This window comes from Takifugu rubripes, chromosome 1 (assembly GCF_901000725.2).
Source record: "Takifugu rubripes chromosome 1, fTakRub1.2, whole genome shotgun sequence".
In the NCBI taxonomy this organism is placed as follows: Eukaryota; Metazoa; Chordata; class Actinopteri; order Tetraodontiformes; family Tetraodontidae; genus Takifugu; species Takifugu rubripes.
The window spans coordinates 15,395,982-15,411,268 of NC_042285.1; the positions used below are offsets into that span (position 1 = coordinate 15,395,982).

Consider the following 15,287-nt stretch of genomic DNA (forward strand, 5'->3'; position numbering starts at 1 on the left):
TTGTGGCGAGCTTGACTTTCCCCATCTCTTTTTAAACAGCTTTCCATGGCAAATAATATGTCAATATATTTTATTAAATAAGAAAACTGAGACTGACAGATTAACCCCCGACTTAAGTTTTATAAGAAGGATCAGCCTGTAAAGTAATTGCTGTTTGACTACTATGGTTACAGTTTAATAGTACCTCTTTCATTGTTTTATTATTCCAGTGAGTTCAGGTCTTGACTTCAGTTTCTGTAAATCTAACTTTGAGACAATTCTGGATGAATACATTTTGCCTAATTTGGCAAATTCTCTAACTGTTTTGTATGTTCCAGCACAGCTGCTCCAGATGATTTGGTCTTCCTTAATTTACTGATGAGTTTATAATTTGACTTAATTTAGACCGAAGACTTGCTTCTTCATCTTGTTGTGATTGGAAAACTTTGTTGTTTGAAACCATTCTTTTGTAATGGGCTGAGAGGTCATCGCATCTTTGTAAAACAAATTACAACACCTCCTCCTCCTTGCCGGCTCAAAGAACCACTTTGTAGCAAAACAAGCTCAAGAAGAGCTTTTTTCTGTATTAGTGGTAATATGCTTTTCTGTCCATTTTAGTTCAGGTCTGATACTATGGCATTTAGCATCTTCTCCCTATAGCTACTTAGAGTGCTATAATGACTTATTTTTAAAGATATGGAAATTTTACTCCGATCACTCATTGGTGATTGATTGGCTCTGGCAATATATGACTTCAATGCTTTAGTATTTGGTAGAAACTCAATCAGGAGGGCCTTTATTTAATAATAATTATTTAACAGAACAGAAACAACAAGAAACAAATACATTTCATTTATCAGAGAAAAGAACATGGTCCACAATCTGGTTCAAACGTTATACTCATGTAGCCTAATTGATAATGACAGAATCCTTTCACTGATGAGAAAAACACTCTTCAGACTGAAAAGTTAATTTCAAAGATTTTATAACAGCTAAAAATGAGATTCAACAGAAAGGATCAAATTAGACTTGACTGAAATCATGGAAAAATGGACTTGACGGGACTGTAATGATGTAGCAACAACTGGCTGCCCCTTCAAATGTTGTCATGGAGACGTCTGCGCGCTTCCGCTGCAGGAGCTCGTGCTGTAGCTGTGACTGGAGCCTGCGCGCTCCCGCCTCCCTCTACATGGTCCATCCACACCGGAAGAGTTGATGTACTGGAAAAGACGAGGAACGGCCGATTAAAGAAAACGTCCTTCTGTAAGTGATTCGATACGTTTCCTTAAATTCCGGCTGTCGCATTTGTCGCTGAAGTGAGCGGACATCCAGCTGCTGTCCTTGAAGGATGCACCTGACGCGTGTTGTGCTGCTCAGGGCTAGCTTGCTGCTCCTCCAGGAAGTGCTAGGATCGTCACTCTCACTAACAGGCCCCGCAATCACATCGTTGCGCATTTGCCACTCCTTGACAAGGACAGACAGTTACATGTCGTATTCCATTCGTTTGGTCACATAGGTATGCCCACATTTTTGTTTACGCTGTTTTTTGTCCCCCCCCCGTAGACTATAGCGCCTTAGCTCTCAGCCGTTTCCATAGTAACCTTGGATCCGTGGGTATCATTCATTCCGTTTCCTGCCTCTGCAAGAATAAGCCTTTCTGATTTTACAAAATGTCCCATGATTCAGTGAGATGTCGTTGTTGTGTCGGGATGAAGATCATTGTTGTAGAACACTGAAATGTCAGTGAAGCCTATGAGGCCTGTGAGGCAGCCATTATGAGGCCTCCAGGACACCCACAGGGGCCACCACTGGTTAGTGCAGGACCCTCGGCAGCATCTTTAATGAAGCCAACACTCCAGTGGCCAATAATCATGCCCCCACCCCCCCTCTACAAGCTATTATCATTCAACAACTCTAAAATACCTTACCAGTACTTTAAGTTCGGAAACTGAGATTAAGTAATCATGTCAACATCTATTATTTAATTATTCATAACAGAATTGAACAGTGGTAAAACAAATAAAGCCTGATGTGATTTTATGTATTCAAAGAATAACTTGTTTATTAAAAGCTCTATTGTAGACATATGTTTTATATGTTGGATTTTAGTTGAATGTGGGAGAGAGAAGAAATGGACCACTTCTTGTCAAAGTGACAGGTTGACCTTCCCCTGAACCCGCCCACACCTGTTCCCCCCCCCCGCCTCCCGCCTCCCGCCTCCCGCCATTCTCCCTTGCCCGCCTTTTTTTTAAAAAGGGAGGAGGGTGGATCCCCCCCCCCCCCCCCCCTCCTCCCTTTCTCCCTCCCGCCTCCCGCCTCCCGCCATTCTCCCTTGCCCACCTGTTTTTAAAAAGGAATGGCGGGAGTTACAAAACAGTTACAAATCAGTTTTGCCATAGTCCTGACATATCCATCTGTCGGCAACATGAGTAGTTCTACATCCGTGATTGGTGAGACGGCTGTGACCGTTATAAGAGAATTGTGTGGAAAAGTAGTTGAAAAATCCACGGTGTTTGTACAGCGTTCTCAGGCGTCACCTTGTGAGCCTTTGCAGCAAGAATGGTCTTTGGAGCCTTATAGTCAAACAGGGAGTTTTGGGTATGTGTTCCGTTACAAGACGGGGGAGTTGATTCTCTATCAGCGGGAAGAATCTTCCAGTGAGGGGTCTATGTTGTCGGCTACGATGTCTTCCAATGACTGGGGTGTGTTGAAACTGATCAAACCGGGAATGGTGTGTGTGACTGAAGAAGGCTGTGAAGAAAGAAACAACACAGAACAGAAACCTTCCACAGAACAAACATTTGTGAGCATTTGGTTGACGAAAACCTCGGGTACGGGAAGATGGTTCTATCGTGCTAGCTACAAGATGCAGATGGAAGAGATGTCAGGGAAACCGAGACAGTATTTTCTCTTGGATCTTTTTAACTCAGACTGTGGGGTTTTCAGCAACGTGTTGACTCTACCTCTTGCAGCATGGATCGAAAAGATGCATGAAATGGATGATAAAATCACAAAATTTTTTCACCATTGTCGTCTTTGGAACAACACTGTGGTGACGAAAAAAAGAGTCCTCCCTCGTGTAAGCCCACACCCATATCTCAAATGTATAAAAGACGTTCGTCTGAACCATACGTTACCCACTACCGGAGTGAAACACTAAGGAGAGCATGTCTACCAACAGAAGCGTCAAGAGCGGATCTGACAATCCGAGCAATTCCTATCTGTGGGATGAGGATGAGACACAAGCGGAATGCCGTCAACGTCGGCTTCGGCCTCGCAGGCTGGATTTTGACTCACTCATCCAACGCTCGGATCCCACGGATTCTAACGAGTCTCTCACTCCTTGGCTAAGCCCTCCACCAACCCCACCCCTCGGACGCTCGGCATCGGATCCTGGGGTGTCCAGTCCTCACTCACCCTCACTGACACCACCCGTCAGAGACTCGGCATCACTTCCAGAGCTGTCCGAGTCTCTTCTCCAAGGCAGAGATCCTGCGCCGTCTCCGGCTTCTTCATGTCCAGGTTCTCCAATCTCTGTGAGCGGTGTGGAGAGTCCTTCACGCTCAACAACCCCTGATCCGCCTTTGCCCGACGACGCATCGGATCTCCCCGGGGCTGTATGTAACGGTGCTGACCAGCTTGACGGCTGGGCATCTGAATTCTTTGGTCTGGTAAAAAAAGGCGTTCTTCATCTACTTAGCGTCGTCCTGGACCTGTACAAGGGTGAGGTTTGCAACGGATGTCGGATCGACCACCCCAGCCAGCGCCAACACCAGTGTTTGGATGTGATCGAACCGGGTTTCTACCGCAACAACTTTTACATGTTGATGAAAAGACTCTACACACCCAAGTTCATTCCTGCTATTCAAAATTTCCTGAAAGCGTGCGGTGTCAACGCTGACTACGTGAAAGTCAAGATCGCCGCAGAGAGCCTTTTGCTCGAGCTGAAATCCAGCGAATTAATCTACACTCCCATCCACCAAATGTACGAGAGTATCGCCGACAACGACAGCGAGATTAAACAGGAACATCTGGACACGGTGACTCAGTACTGGACTGAAAACACTTATATCTGAAAACACCATTTTCAGATATAAAATGGGGAGCTTCTGGGGAAAAGTTGTAAACGATGTAGAAGGTGTCAAGATCCAATTGATCAAGGGTCAGATAATAAACATCTTGTACCAGGCTATTGAGAACAAAACGGCTTCAAACAAAAACATCTTGCTGGAAAAAACCAGAACGTGTGCAGGACCCGCACTTTGGGAAGAGATGGTAAATGACACGATGCTTATGAGCAAATCTGGATTGTCGGATTGTTTTAAAGTAATTTTTAAAGAACTGTCCAACGATGTTGTAAAACCATGTCATATGATAGCCTTTTATGCTTTGCTCATTGATGTGACCAGCAGACTTGTGCAAAACAACCATTCTGTAAGCATCTTGGAAGAACTTGGGAAATTTCACGATGATATCTGCCTCAGTCTAGATCATAAAGTCTTAACTCAAACTCTATTGATGATAACGCATTGGTCTTAGACTAGTTTTTGACTATCTGTACTTTCACATTACAAATGTTACAAATGTATTTGCTCATGTTACTCACAAAATGTATTTACTCATGTTACTCACAAAATGTGTATGCTAAAGATTTCTTAACAGCTAATAAAAAAAAATAAATACCTCTCAAACGAGCATCCCTTCTCATTCTGTTTTCAACATGTCTGAGACACGCTTCATGGAAAAAGTGTACTATGATCCCGCGCATCCCGGTAGCCTCGGTGGTGTAGAGCGGCTCCATAAGGGGGTGCAAGAAGAAATGGGAAAGACGGTTCCTCGAGAAAATGTTAAAACATTTCTACAGGGACAGGACGCTTACACTCTACACAAACCGGCCAGGATACATTTTCCAAGAAACAGGGTTTTCGCCCCCCGCCCTTTAAACCAATTTCAAGCGGACCTGTGCGATATGCAAGCCCTGTCGGAGCATAATGACGGATATAATTATTTATTAACGGTCATAGACATATTTTCCAAAAAAGCTTACGTCAGGGCTCTGAAGAGAAAATCAGCGGCTGAGGTGGTAAAGGCGTTTGAATCCATTTTTGAGTCAAGTCAGATGCCTGAAAAAATACAAACTGATGCGGGGAAAGAATTTTTTAACAAGAGTTTTGAAGCTTTGATGAGAAAACACAATATCGTTCATTTTTCCACCGCCAGCCACCTTAAGGCCTCTGTGATTGAAAGATTTAATCGTACATTAAAAGGTAGAATGTGGAGATATTTTACAGCAAACAACACTCTGCGATACACCGACGTCTTACAAGACTTGGTGAAAAGCTATAATCACAGTTATCACAGCAGTATCAAGATGAAACCCGCTGAGGTAACCTCGGAGAACACTTTTAAAGTGTTTCAAAACTTGTACGGTAAATCTGAAAACCGACGGAAGGTTGAAACCAAGATGAATTTCAAGAAGGGGGACCTAGTTAGAATTTCAAAACTGAGAGGAGTGTTTGATAAAAAATATGAACAGAGTTTTACGAACGAGGTGTTTACGGTATCTGAACGCATCCCTCGCGACCCTCCAGTGTACAAGTTAAAAGATTACGATGGAGAACCCATCCAAGGGTCATTTTATGAGCCAGAGCTACAAAAGGTAACGATGGGGGAAGACAGACTTTTCCACGTAGAAAAGATTCTGAAGCATCGCGTCGTCAGGGGTGAAAAGCAAGTTTTTGTAAGTTGGAAAAACTGGCCGGAGAAATTCAACAGCTGGATCAAAGCCGCAGATTTAAAGAACGTATAAAAATCAACTCGCGATCGCAACGGATATCATTTCATCATGTACAGTCCGAAGGACGAGGGCTTTTTTATTACCCTACCCTCCAACGCCAGCGTCGATGTTTTTAAAGAAAACACGAGTTCCAGTTACCGCGTGGATTTGCCTCAACATATCGATTTAGAGGGAAGCTGGGAAGTAGCTTTAACGCAGATTTCATACCCGCACACCTTTTATCACCTTTCTCAGGAGGATGCCTACTTTTACTGGAGGGAAAACCCTCAAGAACCGGCCACGGAGAGCAAGGTGCATCGTCAAGAGATGAAACAATCATATTTCAACGGCTTCTCAGCCTTTAGATTCGAGATGGACGGACAATTTAGAAGAATAAAGTCTGATATTTACCTCGTCTATGACAGTCTTCTGAAAAGATTTGATTTCCAATCGGGAGGTAAAACCCACGTACTCTTCGAAGGACCCCTGGCATATTTGATGGGTATGAAATCAGGGGAATGGTTTACGTTTGACCAAAGGTATGCGTACTATCCCTGCGATTTACGAGCTGGGTTTTATCACATGTATTGTTACAGCGACGTAGTTGCACCGCAGATGGTCGGCGACGTTTATGCGCCACTTTTGAGAACGATTGATGTAAAAGGAACGTTCGGTGAAATCGTCACACAGTATTTCAATCCTGCTTACTATTTACCGGTGTCCAAAAACCACATTGAAAACATTCAGGTGGAGATAAAAACGGATCAAAACAAACCGGTAAAATTTTCATACGGCAAGACTATCGCGACTCTCCACTTTAGACCTAGAACTTGAACCCCAGGGTTATATATATTCCAATCGCCCGCGTCCTCATCATTCATTTTCAGGAGGCTGATCAGCTATCCACACACACAAAGTGTTCAAGGCTAAGAGAAAAATAGAGAAAAAGAAAATGGCTCGGGTAGGTTTGAGAGAAGATCCTCACCGATTTGTACAATATTATGAGAGTCAAGTAGGGGGGAATTTGCCGGGGTTTTACGGTGCACCGGTCATGTACGGTCGGGGGATAGGATCTTTGTTTTCTAAATTATTTCGTTTCATCAGCCCTTTGGCCAAGAAAGGTTTCGAAATAGCTAAACCTCATCTTAAAGCCGCTGCGAGTAACATCGCCTCCAACGCCGTCAAACACGTGATGGAACGGTTCGCCGGTGATCAAGAAGATGATCAAGAGATGAAGCAAGAAGGATCCGGGGGCATTATGGTGTTGTCGCGTAGGAAGAGAAGACGACCCCCCGGAGAACGCATCCCCTCGAGCTTTAATAAACAGCCGTTCGGTAAAAGGAAGAAATCAGTTGCAAAAGGCCGTCGTGTGAAGAAGAAGTCCGTCCGGAGCTCTGATATTTTTTAAGAATATCTTTTCTTTGAGAAAAAAGAAAATGGCTCTAGTACATCAGAAATCTCCAGAGTGTACTCTGGCCGAATTGGATTTATTTTCAGCACCTATGACGCAGCTGTCTATCGATGAAAAAACCTACACGGAAATTTCTCCCCTGTCAGCCATCACCGACGGGGGACCCATTGAGTTTTTCATCCCCGGAGACGGGGACCGGTATCTGGATCTGAACGACACTCTGTTGCATCTCCGTGTAAAAATCACCAACGCTAACGGATCGAACCTAGCTAATGACGCAGCGGTGGGTCTTATCAATTATCCTCTAAATACAATTTTCAGTCAATGCGACGTGACCCTGGGGGATCGACTCATCTCTCAGTCGAGCGCTACCCACCCCTATCGCTGCATGATTGAGACCCTGCTCAACTTTTCACCGGACACACTCTCCAGTCAGTTTACCGGGGGTCTTTTTTACAAAGATACCGCCGGGTCAGTGGACTCTATCGTGCTCGTGAACGGTCCAAATAAAGGGTTAACGAGGAGAGCCGCGTCCACAGCCCGTTCCAGAGAAGTACACCTGCTCGGTCCTCTCCACGGGGACATCTTTTTCTGCGAGAGACTATTGCTCAACTCTGTCGATTTGAGAATTAAACTGATGCGAGCCAACGATGCTTTCTGCCTCATGGGGGCGCGTGACTCTACTTTTAGCCTAAAAGTACTGGGGGCTTCCCTATTTGTTAAAAAAGTAGCCGTGTCCCCTGCAGTCAGGTTAGGTCACGCCGCCGCCTTAATGAAGGGCAACGCTCTCTACCCCCTTTCACGCGTTAATGTGAAAACTTACTCTATTCCGGCAAACTCTAGGGTTTGCAACCAGGAGAATCTGTTTCTGGGTAGCATACCAAAGTACGTGGTTCTGGGTATGGTACACCACGAGGCTTTCACAGGAAGACGAGACCTGTCGCCTTTTAATTTCAGACACTATGACATCGAATACCTGGCTCTCTGTCAGGACGGCCGGCAAGTTCCGGCTAAAGCTTTCCAACCCGATTTTAACAACGGGGTGTCCGTCAGAGAATTCTACAACATGTTCCTGGCTACCGGGAGACATCTCAAAGATTTACCCCTGAGTATCAGCCGTGATGACTTTAATGACGGCTACTCTCTGTTTGTGTTTAATCTCAATCCGAGCGATGACAACGACGCACTGTCTACCGTCTCAAATGGAAACCTCAGGCTGGAGTTGAGATTTAGAACACCCCTGCAGCACACCGCGACCCTTATCGTCTACGCCTGTTACGATTCTATTCTGGAGATCAACGCCAAGAGGCAGGTGCTGGTGGACTATTATTAAAAGATGGACAACGTTCAACTAGAGAACCTTCTGCATAGCCTGCTGGGAGATGTGTTTTGCGGGGTGTGGGCGTCCGATCAACTGCCCATGCTGAATCCCTCTTTTAGAACCCCGGCCTACTTTATCGTCAACACACATCCGGCTCACATGCCGGGGGAGCACTGGTTAGCTTTGACGCTGGAAAATGGGGGCATAGCCACCTTTTTTGATTCTTATGGATTTCCGCCGGACTTTGATCACTACCCCCCGAGCATCTTACAGTTTCTGGAAAAACGTTCTAAAAACATTGAGTACCACGACGTTCAGTTGCAGCACCACATGTCGATGGTCTGCGGACAACATTGCATCTATTACCTCTGTCACCGCGCGTGCGGGCTATCTTTTGATCAAGTACTGTCTTTGTACAATGATGATGTAATAAAGAATGACTTCATGGTGTACGACTATGTGAGGAAATATCAGCGCTGTATTAGAAATAAAATCAATGGTCCCTCCAAGCAGGGGTGTTGTTTTTTGCAATGTTTTAAAGATTTTTAAAGTTTTTGAATGAATGACTGTACGCTCGAAAAAATGTTTAATAAACGCTTTATTGGTAAAAGACAAAACTTTGTGTATTACATTTATTCACGATGAAATGTTAATCCAACGCGGGGGGTCATTTGTTCGTCTTCTAGTTTTTGACGGTAGATCCGCAGGTGTTTCAGAGTCTTGAGATCCGATCGCATCCATCTTGAGGAGTCGGTATTGATTACGCGCTTTTGGGTTACTTATAGAAGACAAAGGGATGTTTAATTCTGAGAGAGTATTTAAAAAATGTGTCCATCCGGGAGGTTCAGAACCCTCTGATTTTTTCTTTTTAAAAGGAAACAAGAGTCGTTTGAATAGATCGATCATGTGAGACCCTTTTACAACGTTGCCCCGGTACACAAATTCCCCTTTTGTATTCCAAACATCGTGACGGTCGGATAATTTCTTTAAGACGTATTCGGCATTCTTGCGATCTCGCGGTGGGAGGCTCTGCAACACGTCGTCGATGATGCTATCGGACGTCCGTACGTCCGTCCCAGAATCTGCCTCTGCCTCCGTCTTTGTCAGATTCTCTGTCAGATTCTCTGTCTGATCCTGCTTCACAAAGGTCAGATATCTTTGCAGTAACGCGTTATATTTTTTAATTTTTTCATGAGAGCTCAGCCCCTGCTCGTTTAAGATGGCTCTCATCCTAGCATCCAAATCGTCCTCCGCGACATCTCTGATGGACTGGGAGGGCCGCGTCAGGCGGTTGAGTTGATGAGGGGTGACGAGAAACATTTTTTGGGCCTTTTTCAAAGTCATTTTCGTATCAATCCTCCGACGAGGTTCCCGATCAAAGGTACCACCGCTGAGAGGAGAGGTAAAAGAAATCCGCCCGTCTGCTTCTTTAGAACCTGTTGCTTCCTCTTTAAACTGGTTCTTTTATCAGCCAACAGTTTGATAATTTTTTTCTGTCTCTTCAGTTTTTTAAATTGAGAAGGAGTCAGGGGGAGGTTTCCTTTTAGAAGATTTAAAGAAATCTCACACAGTGTCTGGATAAAATCCGGGGAGCTGTGAATAAGAATGTCTCTACGTTTCTTGGGTGTGGCACGGTACAGGGCCTTCAGCAGGGGTGCGTTTCTTTTTATACGCGCTGACATGATGATCTACGTCGACGCTCTGGGGATGTAAACGGCCGCTTGCTGGTGAGGAAGCACACCCGTCCTCAGTCTGTACGGATCTGGGCAGACGGGGGTGAGATCCACTATTAAATACCCGTGAGGGTCTTTTGTGGCGTCTTCAAAACTCTCCAAGAAAAATGTCTTTTGTGATGGAAAAATCTGATGAGCCAATATATTCATTTGTAGTTTATCCCGTGGGTTTTTAAACATGACCAAATAATTGCTGTTCAAACTGATGGTGCGACTGTGTTTACCCTGGTGAAACACGTTTTGAGTCAACATCATAACACTCATGTTTCTGTGGTGGCGATACTGTGTAAAAATCTTTACCACTTCAGGATGGTCAGAGGCTTGAAAAATAACATCGTCCAAAATAATCAAATGCTTTTGATCAGGAGGAAACAGTGTTTCATCTTCAAAAGAATCAGGCAGACCTTTGACAAATTTAATGTTTTTAATCATCTTTTGCAGTTCAGCGTACATAGGTTGAAAAGAGGTATAAATCCACACGATATTGTCAGGTACAACATTTATTACACGGTCACAGTTTTCCAATACATTTTTTACAAAATAGGTCTTTCCACACCCGCTCGGACCCGCGATTAAACAAGAAAAAGGAAAGATAAACCTAGGATCAAATTCAATTTCCTGCATTTCTAATACCCGAAAGGCAGAGTTGTACCGTCAGCAAAGAGTCGTCTTTTGTCATACACCACCCTAATTTTTTTATCAAATGACACATTTCTCAATGCGAAACCCTTTTTATCACGTCTGATGCTGTGTTGACGGATCTCGATCGTGTTTCCCTCTTGTTTATTACTCAGGTAACCCTCCACCAGCTCTCTGACACTGTCAAAGCTCACACGCTCACAAAATTCCCGGGTCTGAGTGATACCTTTCACACGCATGACGACTTTCTTTTTATTTCGTGTTTGGTACGCGTAACTCTTGGGACCCGCCGCTGCAAACTCTTGAATGCTGTCACCATCCAGTTCATCCGTCAGGTCACCTAAATAGTTACCCAGCTCTAGAGGTTTCTCACCCTCTTTGACCAGATAGATTAAACTATCTGTGTCGATGTAAAACACTCTGTCTTGTAGTTTTTCCAGATAACTGTACAGCTTCAGTCGTGCGTGTGCTGTGGTGAATGCTGCAATAAAAACATTACTCTGTTTACCTGGGGGTTGAACGTACCTGTCGGTGTATTTCCACCTGATGAGAGCTCTGTTGCTGTGGAGAACGGAAAAGTATTCGACTTTGTATTTACCTGAAAACATGTAACTAAAGAATTCTTTAGGATCTGAGACAATGGTGGTTTTAAACAAATTATCTCTCTGTGCAAACTTTCCCCACAAACTGTTGAGACACAATTTAGCAACCTGTCTTTTCACAGGATTGGTCTCGATTTTGCCAGCATCTAAAAGAATGCCCTGATGCTCCTGATAGTCCCTGATGTATTTTTCCCTGCTCTCTCGGTCCGTCGCCTCAGCGGGGTAACCCGAGGCTTCCTGCTTTCCTTTCAAAAAGGTGTGTATGTAGTCGGTAAACACAGTGTCGCTGCTCTTGTCAAAGTGCCAGACTTCTGTAATTTTACCCACCCTGTACCCCACATCCAGAGCTTTGATGAATTCAACGGTGACCCAGACCCCCGTCAGAGCTCTGCCCTCATCGTCGTGTTCGCAGGGGCCACCCTCATTGTTAGTTTCGGCACAGGTGCGACACAGTGTAAAGAGTAATTTACCTCCCTCACTTTTGTGCGGTAACACGGGGAATAAAAGACCTCGAGGAGGATACACAGTGGCTCTGATGAAGCCGTAGTAGCTGCGTGGGTCCTCGAAATCTTTGTAGATGATCACGGGGTGACCAAAGGGGTAAGAGCAAGTACTGTTGACAAACGGGTACAGTGAGGTGACATCAACATAGTGGATGGTTTCATCGGGCGCTGCCGTGTGTCGCAGTTTTAAAGCGCTCGTTCTACCTCCGAAAAGTGCTTTTCGGGGGTTGAGAGGCTCAGGAGCGTTAAAGCAACGGAGAAATTCTTTAACCTCCGTGCATGTTGTTTTCATCTGGTTCCACGTGTGTTCTCTCATGACTACAACACGAACCCCATGTGTGGTCTGTAGCTCACTCACCCTCTTCTCACTTTTGTAGTGAAGTTCACCAAAGGTGACGCCTCTCATATCGCACTGTACTGTGGGATCAAAGCAACTGGGACAGCCGTGGTAAAAACATCCATGAAATTCCCAGACATGTTTTACACCGTCAATCTCAGCATATCCGTCTACGAAAAATGCACCAATCTGTTTTTCACCCATGTTTAGAGCATGCTGTATAAAGATTTTTTCTTTGTGCATCAACCATTCTAACCATTGAACCGATGCGCTAGAGAATCTTTTGCTCTGATTCAAATAGTTGTGTGGGCAGGGGATAGCCAGAGTGTTAGGAGTCAGATAATTGGTGCGAAACACCTTCATACAGGCTCCGGCTATGGCGATAGAACCAAAAGGGTCTACCCCCGTCTCACCTAGGAACTGATCTCTAAATTTAAGACTGCCCTGGGTGAGAATGTCAACATCATTTTTGCAGTACAGCGAGGCCTCCTTTTTGAAGTCAAAGGTACCGCGGCTGACCTCGTTGTACCATGGGTCAAATTCTTCCCGTTCGCGCACCGTCATGCGATCTACGTCGTAGTCGGACGGAACGGGATAGGACCCCACGTAATTGAGGTGAATTTCTGAGCTAAATTTGTGTGGGAAATACCCCTTGGTCTTGTCAGTGAATCCTAAGGCTTTGGGCATAGCGCTGAGACGCATGGGGAGAAATGACAGGGAATCTATGAATTTGAGACCATAATGGGATTCCTCAAAACTGAGGATTTTACTCCCGTTCATCAGAATCTGTTGTGGCGTCACATCCAGTTCCAACATACCTTTTAACACCAGATAACTGTCAAACCCCTTGGCATTATGGGCTATAAAGATGTTCTGTTTGTATCGTGGCTTCCTGAAATGCAAAATAAACATTTTAGCACAGTCAAGACCATAAAACGCCTTCTCTTCACCTTTGGATGTTTTTGTATGCACTAAAAAAGGAACATGCTCTCCATTTTGACCCACAAATGTTTCAAAATCATAAAAAACCAAATCAGGATGTGAGATGTCTGGTTGGAGGGTAGGAATGTAACAACTATGATCGACTTTAGAGTCGCTCTGCAGTTTTTCACCACAGATTTTACATTTTTTCACTGCACAGCGATGCTTTGCATCGTCTAACGACAAATTGACACTGTAGTATAGTTCGCATCGTGCGCATTTTTTGATTTGGTCGCAGAGGCTGGACTTTCTGCTTGAACCGGCCAATTTGTGTCTGGTGAAACAAGAGGGTGAGCGACACGTTCTGTTACAGTCAGAGCAAACCACTGTGTTGAACCCTTCTGTGGGGCAGGCAGGATCGTTGCACACTGCGCAGTAACCTTTACAAAAGTGGGTATAGGGATGCTTAAAAGTCTTGTAACAATAATTACAGACTGACGACCCCAGGAAGGCTTTGAGATTTTTTATCCCATAATAGTGATTTTGTAGTAAAAAGAGAAACAACTGATTGGAACGATCAGAGAATTTTGTCTCATAATGTGAGAGGGGTTTACTGTGGCATGTTCTGTAAAACACAACAATTTTACGCCCCAGAATATTTTCAAATTTACCAATGTCACTGAAAGTGACGGGGGTCTCATCATTTAAACCAGCCTGATGCTGCAACTTCCTCGCAATATCAAGGCATTCTCTTTCAGTAAGTTTCGGGTAGATAACGTGAGCTAGACTGATGGCGAAGCAAAGCTGGTTGTCTCTGTTGTCTACGATAAATAAGTGGCGTCTTTTTTTGTCAATGATTTCACAGTCTAGAGTTTTCTCCATCTTACGTTTGGCACCTCCTCCTGGGTTCTGCACCACGTGAAGGATGAATTCTATATTCTCATCCGATGAAATGATACCGTTTGACTGCACAATCCGATCTAGCATTCCATTAAAAGCCGGTAGAATATTTTCACCTTGTTCATCCACAGCAACTGTAACATGATTGTGTACGTTTTCACCCACCACCTCCAACTGTATTAAATCATTGCGACTACTATGTCGTCTGGCAACATCCACCAATTCGCTGATAACCCCTGTTACATCTCGATAGAATGTTGCAATGTCAGGCACATTTCCCCGAGTGGGAATGTTAAAGGAGCGTCTTGTTCTCCATGTGATAAAATCATTAAAAAACCTCTCACCCCGCTCAGGAGAGAGATCGGGTGGATTTTCTCCTAGCCCTCCTCCCCCTTGCTGAGGAGAAAGTTTAGGGGGGGCCATGTGTGTAAGGGCTGAGGGGCTGCTCTCTGACCCCCCTTCTTGTGTCTCTGCTGAATCCGTCTCTGATCTGATTGTTACCGCGTGTAAGACATGATCACTTTGCGTGTGGAGAGCTGATGAAGGAGAATGATTTTCAAACTCTACTGCATTAACTGCATTAAGGTTTTCGAGGGCATCATTTATGAGTTGTAAGGTGTCAAGTTCTAGGACGTTTTCATTTTGCTCTGTAAAATGTAAATTTATTGGAATGGAGATTGGAATTTCACTTAATTGATCAACAGCTATTTGTAAAGCATTCGGTACTTGATTAAAATATTCAACATTGAAATCCTCATCACTTAATTGATCAACAGCTATTTGTAAAACAATCGGTACTTGATTAAAATATTCAACATTGAAATCCTCATCCATATCTTAAACAAAAGACAGAAAAAGGAAAAAAAAAAAAAAATTACAGCTTTTTCAACACTGTTTTAGTACACCTTTGGTTACAATTGGAGGAAACAATATACCGTATGACATTATTGAAAATCTCCAGCACTACCTTGTCTTGGGGGTGTAGGGAATGAATGTAGCAGCCTGTATCCTCCTCCACCCTGTCAAAGAGCGGATCAGGAACGCTCTCGTGGTGCTCGTGCTGTTGTTGGGGATGATTGTATCCGGCTGTATCCCCGTCCACCCTGTTGAAGGACGGTTCAGGAACGCTCTCGTTTAATCTCACCCCTGAATCTGTAATTAGATG

At 44.3% G+C, this 15,287-nt stretch overlaps 1 protein-coding gene across 2 annotated transcripts in view; it reads left to right on the top strand.

The window, feature by feature from the left end:
- The first annotated feature begins 822 nt into the window (after positions 1 to 822).
- nalcn (sodium leak channel, non-selective) overlaps positions 823 to 15,287 on the top strand; it is a 51,848-nt gene continuing 37,383 nt past the window's right edge. For both annotated transcript variants that reach the window (XM_003961617.3, XM_029846849.1), the window contains exon 1: positions 823 to 1,242. The gene's annotated coding sequence lies outside the window, so the exon portion shown is untranslated. The remainder of the gene's footprint in view (positions 1,243 to 15,287) is intronic.